Source organism: Pholcus phalangioides, unplaced genomic scaffold (assembly GCF_987345545.1).
Source record: "Pholcus phalangioides strain wild (caught in Gottingen) unplaced genomic scaffold, Ppha-v1.0 ptg000004l_1, whole genome shotgun sequence".
Classification (NCBI taxonomy): domain Eukaryota; kingdom Metazoa; phylum Arthropoda; class Arachnida; order Araneae; family Pholcidae; genus Pholcus; species Pholcus phalangioides.
In genome coordinates this window covers 32296129-32310941 of record NW_028301597.1, presented here as the reverse complement: position 1 = coordinate 32310941, position 14813 = coordinate 32296129, and the positions used below count along the sequence as shown (strand labels likewise).

The following is a 14813-nucleotide window of genomic DNA, read 5'->3' as shown; positions in this document are numbered from 1 at the left end:
AGTACGCACCGCGGAACCATTACGAAAGAGTACTATCAAGAGATTAGGTTCTGCTTCGCAAATGACAGCTCCATCACGATTAATGTAGTAACGATGTTTAAGTTCTTCCTGCTATTTCGTCAAAAACAAAAATTCGACGGTGCTGACTTGCTACTTCCTCACTCATCGGCTGTCTGCCGGTGACTGGCAGCTTCTGCAGGCAGGGGAAAAATTCAAGCATTCGCACTAGGATTACGTACGCATGTACACCGAACAACACCTCCATAGCTTCATTGGTTCACGCACAGAAAAATTCAGCTCGGCTACTTTTTTCAGCGACACTCATAATTATATAACTTATCTAAAATTTTATTCATGATAACCAATTTAAAAAATAAGGAAAGAAAGAAAACCCCAGTTGTGGCATTTAACACGGAAAAAAAGTATTTATAATGCTAAAAATATACTTTCTTTATGAAAAAAGTTGTTTTTAAACTCTTTTGATTCTAAATTCCATCTCCCATATTAACTCATTCATGGAGCATAAATGTAGAAATGCTGAAGTTGGCTCAATCGATAATTTCAAGTCTATACCAGAATGAGATTTTACTTCAGGATTCATTGACTAGAGAACTTTAGCCATTTATTATGGATTTATGCTGATTCTACTTGTCCTTAATGAACTCATAATCCGCGTAATATATCGACTTCTATTGAAGCGGCACATATAAAATTCCAAATGTAGTAAAGAAAATGGCTACTCATCAGTTCTGACCATTTATTCGTCGAGAATAAAATACCTGTAACATTAATTTTCGTTTTATATTTAACTTTTGTTTCCATAGTGCTGCTATAACGTAAAATAGAAAACGTTTACATAATTCTATTAAGATTATTCAGATGTTTAGGAAGTAATGATAATTCGTGATAATTACTTGTAAATATTGCAAATACTGTGTGTTTCAAAACTGACGAGCTCATTTGAAAAATGAAGAAATAAAAGAGCGGGAAGCGATAGAGTTGCACCGTTTATTACGTCTTCCTTGAGTAAACAATACGTTTTTCATTCAGACAGAATTTTAAAATTAGTTATAAATTTTGCAGCAGATGACGCTACAGTATGGGGGAAGAAACCAAAATACGACGTTTTCCAAATGTCAGGGGGCCGACAATTCTACCACGTAAAAAATCATCCACATGCGTCCTCTGTGTCATAACTATTCGCTTATGGCACTAAGCGCCTTACAGAACTCTTGTGAGCAATTTTAATTCTTTGCCACCATTCCTTATATACCCCCCCCCCCCCCGCTTACACTCTCGTCATTGTGATGTACCATCGGCATCATCTGGTGGCTTCCTGAAAATTGCATATTTTTCTTGTGGATGTGTGTGATAATTCTACAGGTGAAATTTTTACTTTAGATTTCGATTTCCGTGTGATTCTGAATTATCCTTAATTTATGGACATGAGTGTATATGAAAAACCTGAGATATTTGCATGGGTTTCTGGAAATTTTGATTCGAGATTACACCATCGTTTGTGCTGCAAACCGAGAATATTTAGAAAATATCAGTCTAATTTTTCAGACAGCAACATCAGCAGTTGCGAAATTTTCTAACTAATCTTAAAACAATGCAATAAATGTATTTCTTTTTCCCTTACAATCCTTCTTATTTTCGAATGGAGGCCCGCTAGTTTTGGCATACCCTGTACAATTATCCCAATGGGTATTAGGCGAAACAACACGGTAGAACTTTCGTGTACTTTTGTATTCCCCGTCCATGTATAGTCTCCATTAACCACAGAGGAACCGGATAATTTCCCATTGTTTACCCGAAACTAACAAAATCAACTTGTAAGTAAAATGAGCTCACAAATATAGATTCCCCATAATATAAAGTTAACCCCGTGTTTATTTTCTGGAACGAAGATGGCGCAAAGGGCCGTTAACCACTCCCTCGAGCATTCGGCAAAGAAGGTGGATGTCGTGACTCGGGAAATGGCCCGAATAACGTTCGGTCGGCCATTTCTAGAGCAATGTCCTTGCCATTCAAGGGAACTGCTTTTCTTAAAGGAAGACAGATGCGGCAATTAAATCAGGGAAGCAGATACCGTAAGTAAACATTAATCTCCATCACTGCATCAGATAAGGAATCGGAATGTGGGGGGGGGGGGTTTGCTGTAGTTTTACTGAAGGAATAGGAGGGGGGGGGGTGTTACATCTGAATCCCTTTTCCTCACACTCTGTCGTACTCTCGTAGACAGACGGCCTGGTGCGTATCTTGGAAGATACGCTCGAACAAACTGCGCGTCTTCGAATTAGCATACGAGGCAATCGCGTTTATTAATCGCTTCTGGCACGCGTCTAATTAACACCAAGTTCCAAACAGACATGAGTGATAGTTCTTCACGAGTCAGGGACAGTGTCATTGTATTGCATTACGAGAAAGGATAACATAGGAGTGGGGAAAAAAATGTTATACGAGAATCAACAGAAACTAAAATCTGAATTACACATGGTTCCACGTGACGGGTCAACGTGGCTCATGGATTTTATCAGAAATTCTAATAGACTTTTTACTCAGATAAATTCAATTAAACTTTTATTTGGATGAATTTTCTTAGCCTTTCAATCGGATGAATGCAATTAAAATTTTACTGAGGTGAATTTTATACTTTTGCTTACGTAATTCTCACAAGAGTTTTACTCAGATGGGGATTCACCTAGGCTTTTAATTCAATAATTCAGATGAATTACACATTAGATTCTTACTCATATTCAATTAGATTCTTACTCATATTAAATTAGATTCTTACTCAAATTCAATTAGATACTTACTCAAATTCAATTAGATTCTTACTCAAATTCAATTAGATTCTTACTCACATTCAATTACATTTTGCACAGAAAAATGTATATAGATTTTTATTCACAAAAATTTAATTAAATTCTTACTCACAACAAATATTTAATTAGAATTTTTACAGAAAAATTCTATTCGATTTTACTCACACAAAGTTTTACTGACAAAAGTTTTATTAGGTTTTTACTAGGACAAATTCAATTAGATTTTTACACTGAAAAATTCAACTAGAATTTTACTCACACAAAATTTTATTCACAAAAATTTAATTAGATTTTTACTCACACTATTTGAATAATATTTTTACTCAGAAAAATTTATATTTTTAATCAGACAAATCCAATATATGGCCTCTCCAGGGTGAAGCTGGATACTCACTTGCAAATGACTACGTATTTTACTTCACTAGGACTTGCGGTGGCATTGAGATTTCCGAATGACTCCTACATATTAGAGAAAGAACCCTAGGCGATTACTACTTAATCATACACAAAATCCGACTATACCGCTGTACAGCAATTTACTACTGATCGAGTTGTGTCAGTGGTGCAGATGCCATCTATATCGCTGGTCACCTCAGGTTCTGTAGGGCAAAATAACTTGCTAGCCATGTTTTTCCGTGATAGTAGCCTTGATGGTGATAGACGATAATCTTACCACTGCGCCACTCGGGAACAGGGACCCTAGGCCGATACCTAGTGGCCCCAAGACTGACTTTTCATGGGCTATAGGAAGCCAGTTTCTATCCAGCCCCAGGGCTGGTGCCCTGTCAGCCTCACCCGTGCGGGCCCACGGATCTCTGGCAACTGTCAGAAGCCACGAATATTTCAAATTTACACAACTTAAATTCTTCCACAAATTTCCCGCTCATGTTTACTGAACTGCTGCTTCAGTCAGACTGGACTGACGCAGCTGGAAACCCACTCCGGTCGGCCTGTGCAGTTCGAGACTGAGCAGATTCATTTTCGTCTTTTTATTAGGCCATTTTCTCATTAGGACGCCTGAACAGTCCACCAGTTTTGCACAGTTTTCCATCACACACGTTCCTTAAATACCAAAGGCTAGGACTACATAGTTTTACCTCAGATGATTTACGGAAACACGTGTATGGTACGTGTATCCTTTACACCAGTGGTTCTCAACCTTGGTAAGTCCACGGCCCAGTTTCATTCATTTTTGTGAGTGGAAGGCTCAGTCAAACGCAAGATCAACGGCAAATGAATGATGAGGAAAAATGAAACGGCTGATCATTCGCGGCCCGGTATGAATGAGGTCAGGGATCGGCGGTTGAGAAACACTGCTTTGCACAACCTACTCTATTCTTGTCGTTGGCATTAGGAGATATTTGTGGAATGTTTTAAAATTACAGTTGAAATCATCAATGAAGTTTGCTGTATTTGATAACACTATATTTTTGGGTGGCCGCTGTGTGAGTACCATAACAATTTTCGTGTTGCGGGTCTGCCTGCTCCCTCTTTAAAGGAAAAACATGTGCTGTACTTCCCGCATTTTCACTGCCGTTACGTTCGTGATTTAAACAATTTTCGTAGCTTATAATATGGAATTTTCAAACTTTCAGAACACTTTTCCATGATACGAAATATTCAAATTCTAGAATTACACATTTTTATAGAAGAATTTCAAGAATACACATATTACTTGTGTTTCTTTATTATCATAGCTGTGACGGTACCTATATGTCACAATGAAACTGCCATGATGTATGTATATATACATTTCCAATGTCAGCAGCGATCATAAAAATTTGAAATTTCAAATCAAACTATCAGAAATGAAAGTGTGTTCTTAATTGTTAATTAAAAAATATTTTGAGATAAATTTTTTACATGGTTAACTGCTTATAAAGGTACAAATAGTAATCAATATTACTTTTAAAAAATGCTTGAAATAATATAATTTACATTTGTAAACTTGAATACCGGACTATTCAAGGTGCTATCTACGACCCACTGTGACAAACTACAGAACTCTGAATATGGTCATCTCAACGAGATAGTTGATTACGACCCATTGCAGAGAACAATATTCCGAAGGCCAAAAAAGGTATCACACACTGACCGGACACTCTACTGATTGTTATAAATATTTTCGAGAAAAAATTAGAAAAAAAAGGAATACGAAGAAAAGAACAAATTTTTAAAAAAATAGAAAAAAATGAATAAATTGCAAAAAAAGATAAATTGATCTTGTGCATTTCTATTGTTTTGTGTATGTCATCCTACTATATTCCACTTTATCTGCTTTGCGACTGGTACATTGTAATCATTAGAGTCCGGATTATATGCATTAAAAAGTGACGAAATATGCTCTGAAAATATGCACTTATAAATACCAAAATATGCACTCAAAAATGTCCAAATATGCATTAAAACTCAAAATATACACTAAAAAAATTATGAAAAAGTTTAAAAATGAATATTTTCTATTTCTTAGTGCATATTTGATTTACAAAAAATATCCCCACATATACCTGCACATGCAAAAAACTTCTACACATTTTTAATTTCTAGTTTGTTGTAGCTGCTCAGTAACGAAATACCAGTAACAAAAGAATTTCAACACTATTTCTGAAAAAATTGAACGCTTTTGACATATCTCCAGAAATAGCCTTAATAATTGAATACTTGATATTTGGAAAATACGAACATCTCTAATAATTCACTAAATTCCACCTGCGACAGAAAAACCGATATTATAAAAATAATAGTAAACCCCACCCCCCTCTTAACGGAGACCTGTCAAATGCGGTCACCCTTCTTTTACGGCCAACTAATATTTCCCCTTGTATATTAGAAGTATACATTTCAAATCCCTGGTCAAAGGCCACCCCTCTTTTACGAACGAAATTTTTTTATCCGGAGAACGCAAAAGAGAGGCTTTACTGCATTATTAGCAACTGAAACCTATTTTACTTGAAAAATCATAAAAAAGTGATTACGCTTAAATAAACTTCCAAAAATACGCACTTATTCTGAAAATCCTTCAATTTTATGCATTAATATGCATTAATGGTCAAAATATGCAAATGAATATGCACATATGCATTTACATATAATCCGGGCTCTAGTAATCATCCTTGTATCCGTACGTGTTATCTCTATATCTTATATCTGTTGTATGGTTTTTGTCTACCAACGATTTTTTTTAAACACATTGAATATTTTACTTTTTCCCCTAATTGTGATCTTTCGGACCGTATACTGCATTTGTACTTTGGACATGATGCTGGACTTGATTTATGTTTAATTTACACACACTCATGCTTTACGCATGTACAAAATTGTCTTTCTTCTTCACAAGGAATCAAAAAGGCTATTTGTAAGTCGTCACTCAGCCTCATCAATCTGGGAAACGCCAAATTAATTAAATGATGTCCTCTTATCTTTGTAAAATTTCTCAATTTATTATTTCGTGTATGAATTTCACCCGCCTTGTCTTGGGTCCGTGAGAGCTGAAGTCAACTGATCAAACCTCGATCAGAGTGTGCGTCGTGACGAACTGTAGATCTTCATTTGTGTGCCAATTTATGCTTTGAACTGGTTCTTATTCGGAAAAATTTCTATCAAACTATACTAGGGAGCTGCTGGTGACAAATGGTTGAGAATTACTGACATTCTTACACTCGGATTAATTCAATTATTGAGACGAATCAATTAGATTTTCATTCACATAAGTTCTTTTAGACTTTTACTTGGAGATAAATTTTTCTAGCATTCACTCAGATGAATCGAGTAAAATTTTACTCAGATGAATTCAACTAGACTTATGCTAAGTTGAATTTAGTATTTTTGCTCAGATTATTCACACAAGACTGACTCAGAGGAAATTCACTTAGACCTGTACTCAGATTAATCTCGCTGAACCTTAACTCATATGAATTCATCTATATCTTTGCGCAATTCAACATTTACTCACGCGAATTTCCCTAGGCAAATGAATTAAACTAAAATTTTACTCAGATGAGTTCAACAAGGCTTCGACCAAGAAGAATTCGTATAGACCTCTATTCAAATGATTTCAACTGGAATTTCTTACTTCAATGAACTTCACGTGACTTCTGCTGAGATGATCTTTAATAACAGAGATCATTCTTTAGCATAAATAAAATCAAAACATCTATATGAAGGATTTTTATGCGTAATACGGCATGATACTATGGAAGTTGTAATGATTTCTTCAAAAATATACCCAACAATTTCTGAGTATTGAGAAACTTGTTGTTATATATGTATAACAATGCACATAATTATTTTAAAAACTCACCGTTTTCAAATACGTTATTGAAAATGCATGAAAATAACTCAGAAACAAATAAAATTATTTGCATGCATTGATAAAATTTGTTTTCAATACATAAATTAGCCTGATATAATGAACATGAAAAACTTGGAAAAATATTCAAACTTCGTTCGCGTCATATACGGTTTTCGAAACTTGATTCGCTGTAATGTAACACTGCAAATTCACCATGTGGTCCTCAAGGTTAAATTTCTCCTAGAATCGTCCCAATATTTATTTCCACATCGAATACGAATTCCTTACCCCTTTATAACAAATTCATGGAAATATAAATTGTATAAAATGTATGTATATACACGTCTGATGTTAGAATGAAATAAATATCCATTCTCATGCTGACAGAGCTTGAAAATCCTTCACTGAAAACCAAATTTTCATCTTTCTTCTTTCCCATATAAAATTCAAACATGGAGGTTTCCAATATCTACATGCTTTCCTATTTTCTTCTCTACAAACTTGCATATTTTGTCCATTTGAATTTTTTTCTTCCTGCATGATGTAAGGGATTTAAATCCCTTAAAAGCTCGGATATTTTATTTTTCCTCACTTCTCTCGTAAAAGATATATCATTCCATTTCTTGCTTATTTCAAAGAGAAAAGAAACGATGAGATTTTATTTAAATCTCAATTTTTGTTCCTGTCCCCTAAAAATTCGATGTATGATGGAAGCAAATCAAATTTACGGTAAAGCGAATGTCTCTCGATTTTTTTTTCCGCTTTAATATGTATATAAGCGATCATAGGAAACAAAAACAGTGAAAGATATGTATTTTGTTGTGGTTGGTCTTTATTTTAATACAGAAAATATTTCTTTTGTTTCGTATGTTCAGAACACATATACGTCTGTGGAGATGACTTTCCTTGATGGAGAGATTATTGGCAACAGCAGTAGCTACCGTTTCCTCTCTTTTGAAGATTTTCGGAACGTGTGGGAAACAAATATATATCTCTATTTACTTGTGAAACGGAAACATATGCATGGTAGCGAATAATATTTGGAATACAAAATGAATATTTCGTACATGGAGTGAAGAAGAAAAGAAAGAAAAGAAAAAGTCTGTGTTATAGATGATAAATGGTTTTCTTTTTTTATCAATATTGTTTCATTTGTTCCAAGTGACGAACTCCGTGTGATGATATTCATTCTCTAAATATTTTAGAATAAAAACGCGTGCTTTACGTTATTGTATGTTATAAACCAGGGGTGACCAACAGCTGTCCCCCGAAAAGATTTCAAAAATAAACCATTATATTTTTTATATTAATTTCGATTGATGAAATTACGGTTGATGTAGAAAAAAATTATTTCTGATTTCACAAAAACAATCTATATTTTCAACTCTTTAACTCAAAACCTCTTTCAATACAGTGGGATAGTCTTTCAACTGTGGGAGTTATGGAAATAACAGTAGCAAACTTACTTGAGTAATCATCGAGGATGGGAGATGGTAATCTCGACGAGCAAAATATCTCTCAAAAATCTTCCTTTTAAATAAAACCAATATAAACAATACGCAGGGCGCACAAAAAAAGATTCGGTAGAGCAGCGAACAACTAACAACATCAACTCATGACTAAAAACCCCCAACCAGAAAAATTTCACGAGATGATTAAGTTCACCCATGTTTGAAAAACCGAGAGAAAAGATATACCAATACCACATTTCTATCGCGAAGTGTTTGGGGAAAGTTTCGCAACCATGAGGAAAGCAAAGTACAATATCCAGCCATCAGTGTGTATTTTCTAAGACCGCACATAAAGGATCTACTCACTTCGCTGAATCTAATAGAGTTTCTTAGAAGCTTGAGGAAGATCAGATGTGTCAACACCAAAAATATTTGTCCAGTGTTCTAGAGTAAACCACACCCGACTTGACATAAATTTACAAAAATTCTATCCAGTGAGGAGCCAAAAGCAGATGAACTTACTCACTTGATGACTGTCTGTTCTTACTGACGTACTTAAAATACACCTTCCAAGGCTATTTTCTACCCCGTCTGTGATCCCACCATCAGCCCTAAAAGCTGTGCATGGGGGAGGGGGACATTTGAATGTGGTCTGGTAAGAAATTTTAGTCCATCCTGCAGTTATTTACGTAGTTTTTTTTTAGGATTATTTCAGTTTTTGTGATAGGACATATTCATTATTCATATTCTTTGCCAAAAAATGATAGTTCAGTTGATAATTCATTGATAATTATTTACAATTATTATTTAATTTAATGAAGAATTTAATTAATAAATCCCGGCAAAAATTTGTTGGCCACGATTCCATACCTCGCAATCATTATGGATGCGGCTTATATGCCGGAATCATTTTCCCTTTTGCATGCAGCGTTTATACCGGAGTTTCGTCTCTGGTGCAGCCCGCGACAGTGCATCTGACCATAATGTTGATTCTCAAACAGAGAAGTTGGCCATCCCTGATATAAACTAAGGTATATGGTTCTTAATACAGTAAGACCTCGATAAGTCATCACCTTAATATGTCATCAGTCCGGTTAAGTCGTAATTTTTCTTCGGTCTCTTCCAGCTCTCAGGTACAATGTTCATAAACCCTCGTTTACTCGTGGCTAATTTCGGTTGACTCGCCACTATGGAAAAGTTTGAGAGAGACGAATATACATTTCTAAGGCTCGCTTTAATACTACAACTACGGATGCAGATAATCTCATGGAGTTCAACCTGGATGCACTTTTATATACCAATCGGTTGATTTTCTACCAATTCTCAAAATGTGTCATGGACTTTTCGCCCACATTGTACATTCACAAAAAACCAAAAAAATCTTCAATAAAACATTCTCAAATAAGATACTATTGCTTCAATATAAGGGTTTTGAATTCAAGATGTATTGAAAACATAGACACCTCCTAATAACGACAATAGTTCAATCGCATCCAGGGCTACAGAAAATGCCAGGAGTTTGTTCATCAATGTTGCTGAAAGTCAAGTGAAAATGAGTTCAACTCTGGGGTGTCTATTACTTGAACTAATCTAACCAGTACCGTGAAATTTCACTAGCATCTGAATTTCTGTAGCTTTTGGAACACACCCGTGCACACACACATCAATAAGGCAATTTTATAGGTCAGATTTGCGTGGTGCAGGGTAAAAGGACGGATAGAATGAGAGACATGCGCACAGAATAGCGAGCGTGGTTCATAATGAATTACTCAGCTGACCAACCTGCCCACCTCAGCCGCCTTTCCTCTGTTACACGGAAGGGATTATAGTTAATCCTTAGCATCCGCGAGGAAAATGTCGTATCGATTCTGGAAATAATAAACAATACGGATGTTCATTGATCCTTTTGCAAAGGTGGCAAAAAAATCAAGGATAATAACCCGGAGTATCCTTTTTTCCCCCCGATAAACACAATAGTTATTGATACGTATAATACGGAAACTATCACATTTTTTTGCGGGTATTTCGATGTTATCCAATTAGATAGTATATATGTATGACATTTTTTGGTAACATAACTTTGTCTTCTCGAAACGGATCGTATTATTGATTTCTTTAAAGATGTTTTGTGTGGGAATATTATAAAATTCACTGATTTTTATTTATAACAATTTAATATAATTTCTTTTTAAATTTTGACTTTTGAGAATATGACAGTTTATACGTAAGATATTGGAGCATTTAAACTCTAGAACATGAGAATAAGAACATTCAAATCTCAAATGTCCAAATTTAATGCACTCGTTCTAATAATAATGTAAATAATTTCCAATTAGAATCCAGGAGAATAATTTGTGATATTGTTACTTCAATCATATGGAAATGTCTCTCTTATTGTATTTGTTCAAAAATAGTGAAACTTGTGTGTGCAGTTAAAAAAAAAAACACTCTTAAAGTGGATCTGAAATGTGATATGTGATCCAAAACACTTATATTAAGATCATTGTATCTGTACTTATATGCAGGGTGCTTAAAAAAGCATCGTCAATATGAAAGGGCAATTCAGGCGTATGATAAGTATCCAAAGTCACATAGGAACATAGGTGCACAAACGACATCCGGAGTTGCTACAGGGAGTTCTTACGTCGCACACTTGTAAATACACCTGGGTTCGTCATACACCTAGTACTTTTGAGAATGTGTGGAAATACATGCAGCATCCATGTCATGCGTGCATCAGTGCGTCTGGCAAAAAAACTTTCAGCATCTACTGTAGTAATATTTTTCCTTAATAAATTATGGTCGAATTATTATTATTCGTCGTCCTTGTATTACGTATTATTTTAAATTACGTCTGCTGCTTGCAGATGGCGTTTAGGCACATATGTTCCTATGTGATTTCGATTTGTCATCGTGTGCTCTTTCATTTTGGCGATGAAAAAACTATGCGTTCATATTATTTTATTCTTGTAGTTTGTTTTTTCTTCTCTTGTTTTTCTCTCTCGACACATATTAGAAGTTAATCCAATGCAGTCATTATATATATAGCACTGTATCACATATTATGAAAGAAAAAATGGATTTGGCGTCTACCGGACAATCTTCTACATCGAACTTTGACCAAGGATATTCCGCCACTTTAGTCTGAAAATTGGACTTAAGGCAAAACTCCCGGCCAATTCGCGAATTGACCATCCACTTCGTGAATCACCCACTCTTCAGCGTATGGTAATACATATACAATGTATTGCACCCGCCTTCTCCCCCCGATGTACAGTATAATATTTTATTTACTTCTTTTCTTTTATCTATTTTTTTTCTTCCCAGCAATCGACGTGCAATTAGCCTTTTGTTGATGTAAGTAAATAATTAATTAATTACCCGCACATAAATAAAACTTCGCGCACACATCAATGGGTGCATGAATCTTTTGCATGTCTATGCACCTTTAAAAACCTTATGATGATAAACCAGTGTCCTGCCTTCACGCATAAATCTTTTCGAAGCACCGCCAATGTTTACACCAACAAACAAATTTACTCCATCAGCTTTCATACTCAATGCGGTACCAGGACAAACCAATCCCCGAGCAAGAAAACTCGTTTGTTGCCAGACAAAATATTTGAAGTAAAAATTCCAAACACACAATAGATACAATCAACATTCAGAGTTTTCCGATAAAATAGAACGAAGTAATAATTACAATCAAACTTTTAACGAATCCGAATTGTTACTTTTGAGGAAAATTGAGTTTCACTCTAAAAGCCCTTACAGGATATTTCCAACTGTCGACTTCAAAAGTTTCGAATTTAAATAATTTAGAATCCGACTGTTTGGAATCAGTTTGTAGAGGTACCTAAAGCGAGATACGACAAAATCCAATCGTTCCGACACAACTGATATATACTCTCTCTCCGCTCTTTAAAGCATTTGTAATTGTCGCAATGAGGAAGGAGCATGAGGGACAGAGACGGGAAACGAAGGGCACCAACGAACCCTTATTTGATTTGCACATGCAATCAAATAACCAAACATAGAATGTAACCTTCGTGGAGACTAGTAACTCTTTAAACAACCCTTTACCAAACACCATCCAAGTTCTACCCCCCCCCCCATTCGTCCAACGGAAGGGAGGGGGGGGGGTTGCAATTCGAAGTTAATGACGCGACCGTGGCTTAGTCCGTACGCTGCTCAAGCGTATTCTGTTTTAGTAGTTCAGAACCATTAAAACGCGATACACTTTACAAGATAGATACTGTTCCTTCTGTGCCCCCGTGAAACTCGAATTCGTTACTCAAAACACAGAGAAGTTATCTTTCCGCTCTCGGAAACGGGCAATGCATTTGCTTTGCCAGACAGTTCAAGCGGAGTCAAATATTGATTTTACGGGAAGGGTGAAGGAGAGGAAAATGGAAGAGAGATTCAAATTGCAAATTCGCTGGCAGTTTACCTTTTGCACAGAGATACTCACCACCCATTCCCGACATTACTATGTATGCCCTATAGGGAGAGCACAGAGTAACTCTCGCGCTCTCTCTCTCTCTTGGCGTTTGTTTCTCAAACAAAGCATCGGAATAAATGAAAGTGTGTTTTTTGCTGAAAAGAAACGTGCAGGCAGTAGTGATCGGTTATCTCCTTGGGAAATTTGATTCCTCCTGCCCCACTCCACCAAAATCTTTACTTCTTCCTTATTTTGAAGAATCCTCAGAATTTGAATACAAATTCAATTTCGATCTCTGCTATCATCAGTGCAGGTAGTGAAATGAACAAGAGGAAGAATAAAGGAATGCGATATCTAAACGCCTGAGAATTCATTTGGATTCCAGGCACAAACAGCGGGAAATGGAACTGATTCCAACATTGATTTATCACTGGAGAGCTCCTCACCTGAATGTGATAATAATAGTGATGATTCGGTTGAATTTGACATTCTCATTTCAAAACAGAAAAAAAGAAGAAATATAATTATATATGCTACGGTAAAAGCGACAAATGTGGTTATTAAACATAATAGACGATTATTATGCATACTTAATAAGCATTTTAGTAAGTTTGATAAATTTCCCTAAACTAATCACTTTTACTGCCGATTATGTATAGCACCCAAGCGTCGTTGGTAAATTTAATAAAAGCTGAAAATAGTCACTTTTACTGGCTGTTATGCATAATACCCAAGTAGCACGTCATTGGTATGCATGATATAAATCGTACTTTATGATACATAATATATAACATTTATGTAACACGTATAATAAGAATAGTATCATTATATCGGGGTACGATCGTAAAATGTGCTATCAATGTATCGGGATCCGGCTAGAATCATCACACAGACTAGATACATTGGAATTTATTTTTTCATATTTATCAAATTAACCAACCAATAGGTATTATGCATAACCGTAGATAAAGACGATTATTCATACTTACCAATTGTCTCAGTAAGTTCGATAAATATATCACTTTTACCAGCGATTATGCATAATACTCTGATATAATTGGCGAATTGGTGAATATAATGCGGACCCCGATATAAGGATAAAAAATTTTAAGATCGTGCTCCGATATGATGATACAATGCATGTATGCATTATCACACACTTGCTTTATCATTATCATATACTTAGTACGATGTATCATGTTTACCAACGACGCGATGCTTGGGTATTATACATTATCACCGGTAAAAATGATAATTTTTAGTACTTATTAAATTCGACAACGGCGCTTGGGTACTGTGCATAATGGCCGGTAAAACTGATTAATTTCGGGGAATTTCTAAAATTTACCAAAATGCTTGGTAAGTATGCATAATAACTGCATTTATCACATTTACCATAGCATACATATTTCAGTTTTCTTTTCCAATGAACATTTCATTGTTTGCATGATTTATATGTATGTTAATACACAAATATCTGCGGTAAATGCGAAAAATTGCCTATTATGTAGAAAATCGTCTCGGTAAGTTTGATAAATTGATCACTTTTACGGGTGATTATGATAACACCCAAAAACCCTTGGCAAATCTAATAAATGCTAAAAAAATATTAGCACTTTTTACCCGCAATTATGCATAATGTCATATCAACGTTGGTTGTAGTTAAGTTATATTTCGGGTTTTTAAGTGAGAGTTAACATTATGTCGGGGAGGGGGGGGGTACAATCGTAAAATTCGTCAATTTTTAGTATTTGTTACATTGCGTTTGGGTTGTAGAAATTTCGTCAAAAACGAATAAGACA

The 14813-nt window shown here is 35.3% G+C and overlaps 1 protein-coding gene across 2 annotated transcripts in view; it reads right to left on the bottom strand.

Annotated features, from left to right (window-relative positions):
* LOC149087100 (nephrin-like) overlaps positions 1-14813 on the bottom strand; it is a 277872-nt gene that overhangs the window by 45939 nt on the left and 217120 nt on the right. The gene's annotated exons all lie outside the window — the stretch shown is intronic.